The sequence below is a fragment of the Coturnix japonica genome, chromosome 3 (genome assembly GCF_054131305.1).
Source record: "Coturnix japonica strain WE chromosome 3, WE-NBRP24, whole genome shotgun sequence".
NCBI classification, from domain to species: domain Eukaryota; kingdom Metazoa; phylum Chordata; class Aves; order Galliformes; family Phasianidae; genus Coturnix; species Coturnix japonica.
This window is the reverse complement of record NC_140665.1, coordinates 68,402,450-68,418,208: the sequence shown is the minus strand read 5'-3', so window position 1 is coordinate 68,418,208 and position 15,759 is coordinate 68,402,450. Positions and strand designations below refer to the sequence as shown.

Here is a 15,759-nt window from a genome sequence, read left to right as displayed (position 1 = left end):
ATGCATACTAAGCCATTTTAAAAATAAATAAATAAATATCAGTGAGGCTGCATGACACAAAAGGTGAAGTGGGAAAGGTCTTGCTTGTACAGAGCTGTTGCCATTGCTGTTGTGTGGGGGAAGGTTCTGCAGCTGTAGCAGAATTCTCATCAGCAGAATCAATGGAGATGCAAAGCACACTCAGGAGGAGAAATCATTTGTACATTCTAAGGAGCCCCCTGATATTCTGATATTCTCTTTTTTACATTAAACTGAAATGAGGAAAAGATATTGCTGATCAAAGGATCCAAGATAAGTACATAAATGTCCTTTTAACTATATACAAGACAATCACTTATCCAGCTTTCCCAAGCTGGTGTTACATTTGTACCTAAAAAAGTGTTTTGGGATTAAACATGACCCAAGTTACTGAAGAACCTTTCCCTTTTAACATATCTTTGGCAGTCTGGTTTTGTACAAACACACCATTCATTTCAGCTAGGCCAGTCTTTTCAAGAAGTGTGAAGGAAAGGTTATTCAAGCCCTTGCTGAAGTTGTTCAGCATCTCCATTATGAGGATGCCAGTACTTTGAACTGAAGCCTTAACTGCTTTCTCCACCCCACACATAGAGAGAGTGGTTATTTTCCTACTTCCAGAAGCGTCAACAAGGCAGTTAATCACCATATCAATGGTGATAGCATAACTTTGTTGGTAAGGATAGCATTTCTAGAGATTTCTGAAAATCGGTCATAATTTCCAAGTGCTGTGTTTCATTTCACTGTTCCTCACCCTGATACATCCAGGGTTTTGTTTCCAGGGTGGGCTGGAATGCTTTAAAACAAGCACTCGTCTGTACTATTATTCCTTCCTTCCTCTTTGGAGCTGTGAAAGGTCAGCAGGGCCTGTCTCCAGGACTCTCCCTGTAAAGGTAAGGAGTTACAAGAGCTGTGCAGGAAGTAGCACGTAAGACAGGACGAGCACTTTGGAGGCATTTGAGATAAAGAATCATAACACGACAGGAAAATTTATTTTGATAATAGCTGCTTCAAGTGGAATCCAACACTGCTCAGGAGAAAATGTTCTCAGTTTCACAGTCTCTCTGAAATAAATCTTTATCTTTGGGAAGGAAAAATGAGTAAGTTGGAAGATATCTCAATAATTTGCGAAGTTTGTGAGTACTGTTTTATACTAAAGTGCAACAAGCTAAATGTCACTATAGAAAATGAAAATTACTGCCTGAATTAAGTCTTATAAATGGCATTTTAACTGCAAAAAGTTTTAATCATTTCGTTTGACTTGTTTTACCTAAAGGTTTTTTGTTTGTTTGTTTTCAACTGTAGATTGTGTATAGCACATTGAGATTTTAAGATATCAGCATGTGTATTATTGAAATGGGATCAGAGATCACATAAAATAAAAAATAGATTTTTTATTTTCAACTCTCTGAGTGAATAAAATCTAAAATTAGAGATGAAGCAACTAAAAAGGGAAACTCTCATGTTTAATTCTCTGTGTTTTTTCCCATATTATACTGTTTAATGTACTTCTCAAAAGTACTCTGCATTATGCAATCCAGAATTAAGACATATGAATGTCATCTATAATAATTCCTCTGAGATGTAGTCTTCTGTTCCAATTGAGAAATCCATCCAATATCAGTGATCATTCTTTTTAGGGAATACTTAATGTGGTTAACTGGATACTATGTACTTTGAGAATGATTTTTATTGCATACATTTGAATTAAAGAACACACCTAGTAGAAAGAAACTGATAAAATAGCATTCCATTGAGGGTTAAAGATGAACAATGGCCTTAAAAAAAATTATTTTGCTTAAACACAAAGAGGCACTGTCATATTCAACCATGCAGTATTATTAAGGCATAAGAAATGAGAAATGAATTCACTCTCTCTTAAATCAATGGAAATTTCACCTGCTACTACTGCAGCCAAATTTGAATCATTATGGTTAAGTGGCTCTTTTTTAATCACAAAGTGAATTGTGTCATAACAATATGTTTTAATCCTTTCCATTAATTCTTAGAGATTTATATGCCAGGCTACTCTTGATAGCTCAGCTCTTCTGGAAAACAAAGAAAAGCTGAGTATATTTTGAAAGCATATTTTAAAAATACTTGAGTCTTATATTTCTTTTATTTAGTATTATGAGCAGTGAACAAAGATATTCTAACAATATCAAGGAAGTTTCAGAACATACTGAATTTCCTTCTTCTTGGTTCTGTTTGCCACTGTTTTTATTTGTTCACAGCTTTATAGGAATAACAGAATTATAATGTACAGGAAAATACTTTTTCTGAATTTCTGCCTTGTCATCATACAAAATATCAGGTAATGTGATCTCCTTTAGTAACTAGTCATACCAATAAGCCAAAATATCTGAAGTTGCAAATGGGACAAGTCTGTTTGCATATCAGTAACTGGCTTATTGAATTAACATTTTTGTATGAGTTCTTGCCTCTTCCTACTGTCATATTCCCTTTGTAATTCTTTCCTTTCACGTTGCTTTACTGCTTTCACAAATGTTACCTTTGACTTTGCTCCTCCCTGTTAGGACAGACAGTGATGTACATAAAGTTCTACATTATACCTCTAAAGACAGGCCCCAAATACATGGTTTAACACACAGCTTTGAAAATCTGAAAAGTACTGACTCCAAAAGTAATTTGCTGTTAGCGATGTTGCCTGCAACCAAGCATTGTGAGAAAATGTTTGCTGCAGGAATCATACTGGCATTGTACTGCCACCAGAATTAAGCTAATCTTTGGGCACACTTTGCTCAGTAAAACCTGTTACATTTTGAGCCTTATTGTTTAAGCTATTATGTGGACGTAAGATGTTATGGAATAGACTGAACAAAGACCTTTCTCTTTATTGTGATGTTTGGTGATTTTTCTAGTAACTCACTAAAATGTTAAAAAAATGTCACAGTATCTAAACTTATCTGTTTGTTTACCACAAGGTAAAAGAGAATCTGACATTTTTGGAACTTAGTTTATTCATCTAACTGCTAGGAGATACCTACTAGGACTTTAGGTTGTGAGATAAGCCACATTACAGGATTAGCCAGTTGCTTTCAGCATCTCGTGCTTCTTTATGCTATCTGTTGCTGGATTTTATTCTTAGTGCTGGAACTATTCCTAAGCAAACTTCCAAAATTATTTGCCTATTGGAATTCAGTGTGAAATTTTCTGTTGTTTCTATTCAAAATCAGCTGAAAACCAGTTTTTGCAGGTTAGAAGAATTTACTTGACTAGCTGACTTTGAATTTTATATAAAGGATTTCATTTTGATTCAAGAATTTCTTACATTATGTATGTTTTAGTGGCATTTAATGCTTAAGTTTTACTGCTGCTTCCCACCCATCATGTGTCTGGAATATTTCCAAGACTTGCAATGAAAAGCACTGTTCAATCCCGTCTGGCTGCTTCCACCTGAAGGTGGTCGTGCACAGGGGACTGATTCTGGGAGCAAAGGCACTTCTGTACTGTTTTTGAACAGGAGCCAGATATTTTACAGTTAAATTCTGAACTTGAATTTGACACTTCTGAGATAGAAGATTTTTATAGTTGTGATTTCATCCAACAAATTAACTATGTCAGATATATACTAGACTTAAAATATTTAGGTTTATTTCAGTATGCTTGGATTTCAGACTGAATTATCCACCTAGTTCCAGAGCTGGTATTTGCCCTCAAGATTTATCACCCATTAAAGATATTAAGCTTCCATTATTACGTACATCTGAAAAAACACTCCGATTTTTGGTCAACTCAAAATACTTTCTGACTGTATAATAAATCTGAAAGAACACATGATTTATTTACCTTTCCCTGCTTCTTTAAGAAAAAGCTAGCAGAGGAAAATATATACTAAATCAGTCTATATCTTGCAGTACGTGAGCAGATGACATAGATGTCCAAGGATGTGATAGGGATCAGCTCACACACTTTTCAGCTGAGCATATGTGTAAAAACAAAAACAAACCTTACTTTTTTTTTCTTAGAAAGCACCACGTATTTCAGGCAGTTAGGCAGTAACAGATGTTGGAGACTCAGTAGGAAGCTAGATGTATGCTGGGATGTCACTCAACTCCCCTTAACAAGCTGCTGTGTTGGAGAACCAGTCTCCATATAGGCTCTGCTTAGTGTCTCAGAAATAAGATGACACTAAAATAACCAGCTTCCCATGAATACCAAGCCTCTCTTTTGAAGAATATACTACTCAGGGCTGTGAGGGGAGGAGGGGTGTGTGTATATTTAACTTTGTCTGCAAAGGTATTGCATGGGAGAAGGACTGTCTTTGTTGTAATTTAAGTAACTTTAATTTGGAATTGTGGCAGCACTACATTAGTTGTAGAAGAATTTCACTGAGAACCATTATGAAATGTGATCGCCCCACAGTTCTGATTGACACAGCTTCAAGTAACACGCTGTGCCATGTCAATAAAAATCTACCTAGCATTAAATAAGTGCATTTGAAGATAGATATTCTCCTCATTGGAGAAGCTGGTACAAGCATATTAATTCATTCTAAAGAAAGGGAAAGCTATATTTCTTAGATCTGATGCAGGAGTAGAGCAGCAATTACAACAAAGTACTGTACCAATTACAGAAACTGCAAATACATTATTAAACTAATCTGGATGACATGGTATATGCCATGCCAAAGAAAGGCTGCATGTGGCAGGAACAAATCTTATTGTCAGTACAAAAGATGCTTTCATGCCTATTATGGAAATGAGTAAGGTCATACCTGGCCACATCAAAGTAGCCTGAAGAGTATAATTGACAGATATCTACCCCGCTTCTAGAGACTGAGCTCAGTGATACAGGAGAACTCAGAGGCATCCAAGTGCTGAGGGTCATACAAGGACTTTGAGAATCTGAGGAAAATGCTGGACTCTGGAAATCCGAGCATTCTATTTTCCAATTTTCTTTCAGTGGTTTCAATTGTGGGGACCAGTTTTTGCCACTGGGAAATCTGGGATGTTTTTGAACAGCTTAGCTTTGATTCTACTGTGGTATTCTCCTGTTTTTCAAATAAACATCCATTTATAGAAAGCACATTTGTAAGTTAAGGCTGTTTTGGGGAATGTTTACCACAATCTGGTCCCTGGGACAAGGGAAACAAACTTCTAACCTTAGGCAAAAGGCAGAAAAGAGGACCAATGACAGCTAACCTGGGGCATTTTGTCACAGAGGTACTGAACTTGTTGCCAGAAGGCTGACTGAAGGCAGCAACGTGCAAGAAGGCCAGTGAATCATAAGGAAGGACAACTCCTTGTGATTATCAGACAGAAAAACCTCTTCCCTCAGTAATCACTAAGGTATCAGGACTCCTGGTATAGGATGATGGAGGAAGCCATGAAGAATTCATCGGGATGAGAGAATGTAACTTGCAAAGCTGAAATATCTGTGTCTTATTTTTTCTTTACCCCCACAGCTGCCAATATTTTAAAGAACATTTCCAAAAGCAACAGGGAGTGGGTGTCAGAGAGTTCTATTTGCTTTATAGTCAGGCTTACATGTAACAAATGAGCATTCCATTTCTCATGGGAAATAAGTAAATTGTATTGAAATTGAAACAGTGGCAGGAAAGGAGTAAGTGGTTTGACTTGAACCACAGAGGAGATTACAAGAGAACAAAGATTAAAATGCAGAAACCCTTACATCATGCCAGAGCTTTGTGTGCTGCACCTCCTTGTCTGCATGCATGGAATTACTTCTGCATTCTTCTGGAGCAAACCAAGCTGCTGCTGGAAAAATGGAACCAATGAGTAAATCACAAAACAGCACGGTACCATATTTATGACCCAGGTGATATATTTTGTGCATGCAGTTTGTTTTGCTTTAGTTCATTTATATTTATCTCTAAATTTTTCTTCATACAAATAGAGTCTTTTCTTAGAACCATACTTGAGACTTTGCATTTCAACACTCCGTTCATATTTTTCCACTCGTCATATGAAAAGGGAGGCCCTTCAGAGGGATCTAGATAAGCTGGATTGCTGGTCTGAGGTGAATGGGGTGAGGTTCAACAAGGCCAAGTGTCAGTTCCTGCACTTTGGCCACAATAACCCCTTGCAGACCTATAGGCCTGGGGATGAGTGGCTGGATGAATGTGAAGAGGAAAGGGATCTGAGGTGTTGGTTGATGCTCGGTTGAACATGAGCCAACAGTGCGCCCAGATGGCCAAGAAGGCCAATGGTGCATTAGAAACAGTGTGGCCAGCAGAAGAATGGTGAGGTCACATCTCAAGTATTGTGTTCAGTTTGGGGGCCTCACTACAAGAAAGACATTGAGACTCTGGAACGTGTCCAGAGAAGGGCAACGAAACTGGTGAGGGGTCTGGAGCACAAGTCTTATGGGGAATGGCTCAGGGAGCTGGGATTGTTCAGTCTGGAGAAAAGGAGGCTCAGGGGAGACCTCATTTCACTCTACAACTTCCCGAAGGGAGGTTGTGATGAGGAGGAGCTTGGCCTCTTCTGCCAGGCAACAAACAGGACCCAAGGAAATGGCCACAAGTTGTAACAGAGGAGGTTTAGATTATACATAAGGAAAAGCTTTTTCTCTCAGAGAGTGGTCAGGCACTGGAATGGCCTGCACAGGGAGGTGGTGGAGTCACCATCCCTGGCAGTGTTCAAGAGGTGTCTGGATGAGGAGCTACAAGATATAGTTTAGTGGTTTGTGGTAGCAGTGGTTATGGAGGTTGGTTGGACTTGATGATCTTGTAGGTCCTTTTCAACCTTGTGATTCTATGATTCCATTAAAAAGAAGGCAACCAAAATCCCTACCCTTTCCCATTATTATCTCCTGATTAATTGTAGGTGATGCAGTGTTACCTATTGTTAACCTAATGTTACCTATTACTACAATGATGCAGTTAGCACTGATATGGAATGGTCATGCAATTATTGTGCACTTATTTAGAAAATATTTCTTGTAATTTATTACTGTTTGATATCCACTGAATTCTTTTTCATTTGCAAACACTTTACTGTGCTTTATCAAGCTGTAGCATGTTCCATACAATCATATCGACTAAAGAATGAGAAGGATGCCAGAAGATTCTTGAACAAAACTTTTCCTGTAGATTTGACTAAGATGCAATAACTGAATTCTAGATAGCAGTTTTTATGCCTTCTAGAAGATAACTTCACATTTACTAAATGCTTATATTAGTGAAAACTCTAATGAAACTCTTCATGTTTTACAGGTTGCTTTCTTTATGCAGACAAAAGCCACGGGGAAATTATAGATAAATGTAAGGAGTTTCAGTATTTTTGTTAGTATTTTGTATTTAGTGTTGCAATAAAAAATAGTGAACAAAAGAATTAATTTTATTAAATTATCATTTTTTAGCTGACTTATTTTTTTAGGTTTATTTGTCAAATTTACTGAGTAATTTAGTGCCTGAGGAACTCAGACTTTTAAAATGTAGTATTTTAAAATAAACATTTTCACAAATTATTACTAAAACCTTCTATGTTAATGCATAACCAGTGAGAGCAGATTTGTAGAATTTGTAGACCATGATTAGCCTCTGCATTGTCATTATTGCAGACGTAAGTGTTCAACTTTATTCTGAAAACTAAAGTAGTTTAATGTGTGACATTATGTGATAATGCCATATTGGTCTAGGTTGTGGTATTCCAAAAAATATATGTTTTTACAAAGCCATGCTAATTTTTTCTTTTCAGAGCCATTGAATTTCCCATTCATTCTTTTATTCTGAAGGGTAAATAAAGTACTTTATTTACCTTCTCTCTAACATTCAGAATTTTCTGCGAGTTTAATCTGTTCCCATCCACTGAGAGTCAGTTTCTGGCATTTTTTTTCACACAGTCTTTGAATCCCTTTTCATTGTAAAGCCTTGAATTTATCCTCCCATGCCCCGGATTCCTTTCCTCTGATGCACTTTGCCTAACAATAGTTGAGTCTAAGAACAATTCTTCCCTTGAGGATGTAAATTGATTTATGAAATGGGATACAAATGAAAACTAACAGCAAGGTGATATAAAACACATCATCATTATTATTGTTGTTACTATTATTTTACCATCTTCTCTGTTATTTTCCTTCTTTACACTTATGCATACATTTCCAGTCAGCATTTTAAATAAGGCTTCTTCAAGAATTATTTTAAGTGCTTACAGCTTATCTAGAGTGTAGGAAAGTATATACTGTCATCCATGATCTTGGAGATCTTCAGAAAATATCCCATATCATTTAAGTAAGACATAACAGGAGCAAACAGTTAACTCCATAATCCCTCATAAACTAATGTTTCTGGTCTATTAAATGGTTGATGTTTACTGTCTTCAGCTTATTCCTTAGTGGATCAACTGGCATTTGTTGAATGTAAAGCATATTCAACATGGTTTGTGAAAGCTCCTTGAGAGTTGAGACAGAGCTGGCTAATGATGGACCTTGATAGCCATCCCAGGAGGCTAGTCTCTCCTGTGTGGAGTTGGACACAACAATCCTTGTAGGTCCTTTCCTACTCAGCATATTCTGGGATTCTATGATTCTTTGATTCTATGATTCACATCAGAGAGCATTAGCACCTCCTGCCATTGGTATATAAATGCTACCTAGCCAGTGCAATAATTGCATCCAGCAACAATTAATCTAATTGCCAAAGGCTCATCGGCCTTTTTAATATACTATTTAACCACAGTTATTCAAAGAAAGCCAAGTGAAAGTTCCACAGACGTGCTCGTTCTTCATTTCTTTAACAAAAAAAAATGGAAATTATTAAGTAGGAATCATCTAATCCGGAAGGACTGAATTAAAATTGGAGTAACACTTGAAGCAGTTTAACACCTCTCCAAAACAGTTTTGCAAGGGTGTTTCTTTGTTGTTGTTGTTGTTGTTTGGTTGGTTTGGTTTGGTTTTTGGTTTTTTTTTTGTGGTTTGTTTTTTGTGGTTTGGTTTGGTTTTTTTGTTTGTTTGTTTGTGGGTTTTTTTTTTGTTGTTTTTTTGGAAAAAAAAATGATAGGTTTCATAAAGCCCCACACTTAAGAAATATATGGAAATTTTCATACTTTGCAGGGAGAAATGAGAATCCTGTTGGTGTCTAAGATGAAGGTGAGCTTCTCTCCTATTCACTAAATGATAGCTCTGTGCATGTTACTTGCGATGGACAAAGGTAAGAATAGCTGTACAGTCACCTCTGGTTTTATTTTGAGTCTTAACATTAAAGACACAACTGGTTTATTCTGTAGAAATACGAGGGAATGTTAGAAATGGCTAAATATCATCATAAACCAAAACATTATGATACCAGAAGCCCTTAGGAGCAGCACTAATGCTTTTAAATGAAGGTTTTATTTGTCTCTGAGCAGCAAAAGGAAGTCACTAATGAGATGTCATTTACATTCTAACACCTGTTAAATGGCACTTTTCTCTTTCCCCAAAGAGAGAGATGTTTATGAATATTTGCAGTTTTCTGAGTGTATCTACAAGAATTATATTTTCATAAACAGTGCTGTATATTTTTCCTGTGTGTACTTGACTTACATCAGAAAAATATAAGATAATATCAGCAGGTTTTTGTTGTTGCTGTTTATTAGATTTGTCACTGTTATACAAATCTAAGATGGATTTTCTAACTTACAAAGAAACATCATTAATCAGGATGTAACACAATTGCATACTTAAGATGTGATTTGCAACAGTCACAGTGCAAGAATGGTATGTAATTATACCTCAGTTTAAGTGAAAACTAAAAGCTTATGTTGTAGGAGAGTACACGTGTTGAATATATTGCTTTACAGTGTAAGTCCTCCAATGGATATCACCTGAAAAGCAAGCTTCATTTGGTTGCTGGAGAACTGATGCATGCTATGACTTTTAAGGTTCAAGTTACATTGTGACTGACCAGAGAGAAACATGAGAAATTATGGGAAAGTAAATGATCCATAACAATACAAGTTGATACACTTCTGTTAGATAAATATAATGCAAGTCTCTTTCAATAATTTCTGAAGTAGTTATATGAATTAACCCATTCTGTAAATATAAAAAGGCAGAATCCACAGAGACCTGTGCTGGAAGTAGTTTCTGCAGAGGAAGTTGAAGCAGGAATTAAATTAGCATTAAAATTAGAAGTAGAACAAGAATAAAATATGTGAATATTAAGGAGACAGTGCACCACATACTACAAACAACTGTAGCAGGTGTCTCTGCAGACTGTGGCTCTCACTGATTAAGCACAGGTTCCACTTGAGGTTGTCTCTGTTTCCCATTCAGCACCCTAGTGCCCACAGTTCATATCTCTGTTGCTTGTCTTAAGGAACCACATGCAACTGCATGGCACATCTGGTATCTTGTGAAAGGGAATGAGAGGTATCCCAACACTGAGCACAGCCTCTGAGGGAGGGTCTTTCCACAAAAACAATGCTATATCATTGGTTTGGATTCCCTGCCAAAATAAAAGGCAGTATGACCCCAGCACGTAGCAAAGCTTGGCAGAAGGAGATTGTGCACCTGGTGGTTTCCTGATATAAGATACCTCAGTTTGGAGAAGTGTGGTGCCATTTTGGGGGCCAAATGCCAGAGCCAAGAAGATATGGAAACAATATATGAATCTTCTGAATCTCAATTGGATGCTTCACCCACAATGTGTAAAGAAGGGAGTAAATGGTAATTGCCATAGTGAACTGCATGTTTCCATCACAGGAATTTTTCAGTGGGTCAGTGCAGTCCCTCTTGAGAGCAGGCCAGCTCAGAAGCCACCCATGGAAGTGAGCTGGCAGAGTATGATGTGAAAATTACATGTGTGAGGGGGGAGGGTGTGAATTAAGCTCTGAGTTTTCTAAAGCACTCACTGAAATTACAGAACTTAGGCTTTTTAAGCTTCTTTTCCATTGCATAGTGCTGAGATTTAAAATGTTGAGGTTCTGCAACACCGTAAGCATTATTCATGTCACTAGGTCCAAAGCAGAGGTTTGGCTTTTTTGGAAGACTTTAGTACCCATATGCCTATCACAGATGTTTCTTGGGATTCAACTTTCTTGAGAAAAGCCCAGATCAGTTGGCAGCATCTCCTTCAGTGTGCTAGATATGTGACAAAAGGAAACAGCGAATGCAAGTTAGAGTCAAAGTAATGACAAGCCTTTGAATGATGGTAAGAACAAGTCCTTGTGGGCTATCTCTGCTTATGCTGCTTTTTGAATTTAACCTGAATGAATCAGGTACATGTAGACACACACACATATATATATTTTAGGGGAGAATGACTGAGCCCTGTTTAGTAAGCAAAGAACACAGGTTTGGCAGCCTAAGTGTTCTGTACTTCCAGGAAGAGAAGTAATATTTTTCAGATATGAATGGATCTTTCTGAGAAATAAGCTGAAATTTTGGTTCATGAACCATCTTTCCTCATTTAATTCTAAGTTCTAACATTATTGCCTCTCTCCCTTCACACCTACAACACATTTTCTGTAATTCATGTTAGTCTCGGATGTTCTGCTCAGGGAACAGAGAGGTGGTTTTGTTTTAAATTTACAGCAGATCTAAATTTCCTTGTAAGTTAAAGAGAGCCTGGTTTCCTCTTGCTTACCTTATGTCTAGAAGCATTATTTAGAAAAGTTTGCAGTCTGGAGAACATAAGCTTAATCAGACTGCTCTGTAATTACTCTGTTGCTTTATTCATACCGGATGATATATAACTTGCACAGTGCTAAAAGAAATAAATATATTCATTTCCTATCCAGTTCCCAGCTTGCATTATAAAAGCCAAATATCCATCCTGTAAATAGAGATGAATCAGCAATTCATATAATATCTATTCATCATACATATTTCACAAGGAGGATATTGTGGTGGCTGGGAAGTTCTTACGAAAATAATATGGAAATCCGGAACTTGATGTGGAGTGTCAGAGAGCTTCTTACTATTATTTACCTTATCAGCTTTTGCTTTCTGAAATCAATGGAAGGGCATCAAGTTCAGCTAATCCATATTTCTGAGTATGAAATTGAATTTATAGTCTGTAGTATGTTGACTACCGCTTGCATTTAAGGCATAATTGATTTTTATTGAAAAGCCAGCAGGCACATCAAAAATTTCCACAAACCACAAGGATGTTAAATTTCACCCTGTTTAGATAATACTGTTGCTTTATTTATCCTTTAAAATCAAGCATTTATATTTATATCAGTAAATGTTGTAGAAGTGTGACTGATGCCTTGTGAAACCATCAGTTCATAGTTCTGTTAAATTCTACAGTCTAACTCCACAGAAATAAGCAACTTCCATATTCCTAAGGTAAATAACTATGGTTGGTTTGTTTCAAGAATAAATGGAATAATAAATCTGCCCAAAAGGAACTATTTCATGTTATGTAGCAAAGTTATTTTTCTTCATTCCAATAAATAGCTTGTAGAGTTACTTCTTCTGTCATTTTCTTCTTCTTCATCTTGCCCACTGTTTATTTCTATATCATTATTTTAAATAGTAGTGTACTTTTATATCTGTTTTTAATTGGCTACAAATCCATGTAAAAATTTTCATTCCCACGCATTTATTTCATTTCCTTAAGACACAAACACTGTCTATTAAGGTAGAACATATTCAAGTATCAAGACCTTGTGACAGGTTTCAACCAATTAGGTGGTTAAACAGATTTCACTTTGCTTCCCTCACTTGGGCTGTCCATATTTTGGTGCGCATCCCTTGATGTTTCTTCCTACATCATCTCAATGCACATGTGGTTTTGATGAGAATTTTTGGAACCAAAGAAAGGAACCAAAGAAAGAAAACACAGATAATACACTACAGTAAATAACATAGCAGGGAAATTTGAAAAAGCAGGCAACAATATATACATGTGACTCAAAAGTATTCAAAACTATTTATCAAATTCACAGACATAGCATTTAAAGAGATTATACCTCATTTTCTTAGTGTAAAAGTGTTGAGAAAAAATTATCTACCTTTTGCAAAAAGTGTAGATATTTTCAAATATGTGTGCAACAGGTGCAGGTCCAAATCCAATTAATAGATTACAGGATTTGTGCCTGTTCCTCTCTACTACCACCTTCAAACTTTACCACGAACTGTCTGCAGATATTCTTTTTGTTTATTTTTCTCCTTGTTGTCCACAGAAATTTGCACATTCTCATAGTATCACAGAATTGCAGGGGTTGGAAGGGACCTCAAGAGATCATCAAGTTCAACCCCCGTGCTAAATCAGATACCCTACAGTACATCACACAGATGGGCATCCAGATGTATCTTAAATATCTCTGTAGAAGGACACTCCATAACCCCTCTGGACAGTCAGTTCCTCTACTCTGTCACCCTTACCATAATGCTCTTCAGCTAGGTTGCTAAACAGCAAAAGCCAAATTCAGACTTTGTAGTTGCGCTCAACCATGTGGCCTTAACTGATAGCTTTCTTCCTGACTTTGCTTGAACTGCTTCAACTTACTCCAATAGGAAATAAAATATTTTGGGCAGTAACTCATCCTGAAGACTGCACCCCAAATGTAGTAAGGACCAGGAAACCTCAGTTTTGGTTCCTGCTGTTCTCTATAGTTTGCCCCACAATCTCAGAAACACTAAACTTCATCCCACTTCCCATTGGTCCACAGTCCCATGACTTGTGAAATACACTTATTTTCATGAGATGAAAATACCACTGATGGGCATCATCACAACCCTCATGATATTTAAAATACTGTGAAGTCAAAAAAACCCACCCATACTGAATACTTTTATTTCTTGACACTAGAAGACCCACTTGAGGCAGAGAGGAGACCCAGTACCACATGCAGATCATCGGAAGTATTCCTACAAGTCATCTCTATAGCAATCCAGCTCTGAACAGTGGGGATATAAACAGTGGGGATATGTGATAGTGATCACATGGCTAAACCAGGCTGCTTGTTTGGCAGATTTAGAGTGCAAGGTGAACGATTTTGTACCTGCCTTGACAGCTGAAAGCATAACTTATCTCTTTACTGTGTACTTTTCTATCTATTCTTACTTGTGAATACAGATAACACCCTATTGTTTTAACATCATTCCACACCACTCATTACTTCTACTATGTTCTACTTTGGAACACTGTTTGGGGATCAAGATACAGCTACAATAGATGCCATACACAGAGTGAAAAGACTGATCTCTACCGAAAACCAAGTATAAACAAAGAACAAGTAAAGAAACAAGAGGAAATTATAGACTCAAAGAAATAATGAGAATGGAAGTTTTATCACTTTTGAGTGTGATGCTAAAGTGTACTTTTCAGGATACTTTTGAAGGCTTCGTACAGTGGAGACTGTTAAGGGAATGCATGCTATTGTATATAGGCTTCAGTTCATTGGCCTGGACTCATTTTAGCCAGTTTTCAACTTCCAAATGAAACATTTTTTCTTTTTTCCCAAAGAGAGATAATTCTTTTTCAAGATGTTGACCATGTTATTCATTATCCTGTCATTTTTTCTCTTCAGCTCTACTGAAAAAATGCCATTGTTGCATACATGCCTTAATACAAGTGTGCTTCTATTTAATTTAAAAAAAAAAAAAAGACAAAATCTTTATGATAACTGCAAATTTTGAGCCAGCTTTAGAAGTCCTGCAATTTAGGATTGTCATATTAAAAAGAAACAGCAAAACACAATTTACTACATATGTAGTACTAGTTCTGTGAGGGATGAAAGATCAGTTTGTCTGTCTAACTCTAATGATTCATTCTCTATGTCTAACAGTCTCATCTTTCAAGTTCGCATACATATTTAGAAAAAGTATGCAAATTTACAAGAAAATTCCCTGGAGTATTGTATGGACAAATCTTGCCCATTAATGGACTCATAATGTCTATTCTCATATGAAAGATATAAAGGATATTGTTCACAAGTATTGAAATGGGAACAATTCCAGTACAAATACATGTAGTACGCTGAAACTAAGCACAGACTGCATTAATGTACGAATACAATGTAAATTTATCATTGTAACAATTTTGTATGAAAGGGAGATTTTATTTGCATTCACATTTGCTGCAAAGACCTGAAAATTACTTATACAAGGAATTCCAGACCATAATTAGAGGACATTTTCTGTTTTTAAAGAATTTTCTGTTTTTCAAGAATTAGATAGCTGTTGATTACAAAATATAATGGTATCAGTGAAGATGTGAGTATTTAAAAAGTGTGCACTGGAGAGTGGCAGATACTAGAGAGCTGGTACTGAGGCAAATGATCTTTTCCACCATCAGATCATTCACTTATTTATGGTCTTCCCCTTAGAACTCTAATCACCTAAAGGATCATTTTTAAATGCTACCCTGCTCTCCAGAGCTGATTTGTCTGCTGCATACAGAATCAATAATACAAAGATAATGTCTTGGTTATTTTACTTTCTGATTTTGAATGCACAGGTTTCAGTTTGGATAATTTGGAGTATTTATCAATTAGAATTCAGAGTCAGATTTTAATTTGCCATAAGAGCTTGAGTTGAAATATTGAGTAAGATCTTCCAATGAAAACTTGATAATTAGGATTTTGTTTGTTTGTCCCTAAAGCCCCCATAATGCTGCCTTTAAAACAAACAAACAAACAAAAAAAAAAAAAACATACATTACTTTTATTAGTAAAATATTAATTGGGGATGGACCAGATCTTTCTGCATTATACTATTTATACATAGTCACAGTCAAACATACATGTATACTTGATTTTCACCAAAAAAATAGTATATACTAACGTGGCACAAATTATCAACTGTAAGCAAAGATCTTTCTATATT

The 15,759-nt window shown here is 36.4% G+C and overlaps 1 long non-coding RNA gene across 4 annotated transcripts in view; it reads left to right on the top strand.

The window, feature by feature from the left end:
* The first annotated feature begins 598 nt into the window (after window positions 1-598).
* LOC107311917 (uncharacterized) overlaps window positions 599-15,759 on the top strand; it is a 97,863-nt gene continuing 82,702 nt past the window's right edge. For 2 of the 4 annotated variants that reach the window (XR_004306714.2, XR_001554297.3), the window contains exons 1-4: window positions 599-691; window positions 784-908; window positions 7,217-7,264; window positions 9,055-9,090. This is a non-coding gene — a long non-coding RNA (uncharacterized LOC107311917). The other 2 variants (XR_014944152.1, XR_014944151.1) reach the window with 2 other exon arrangements.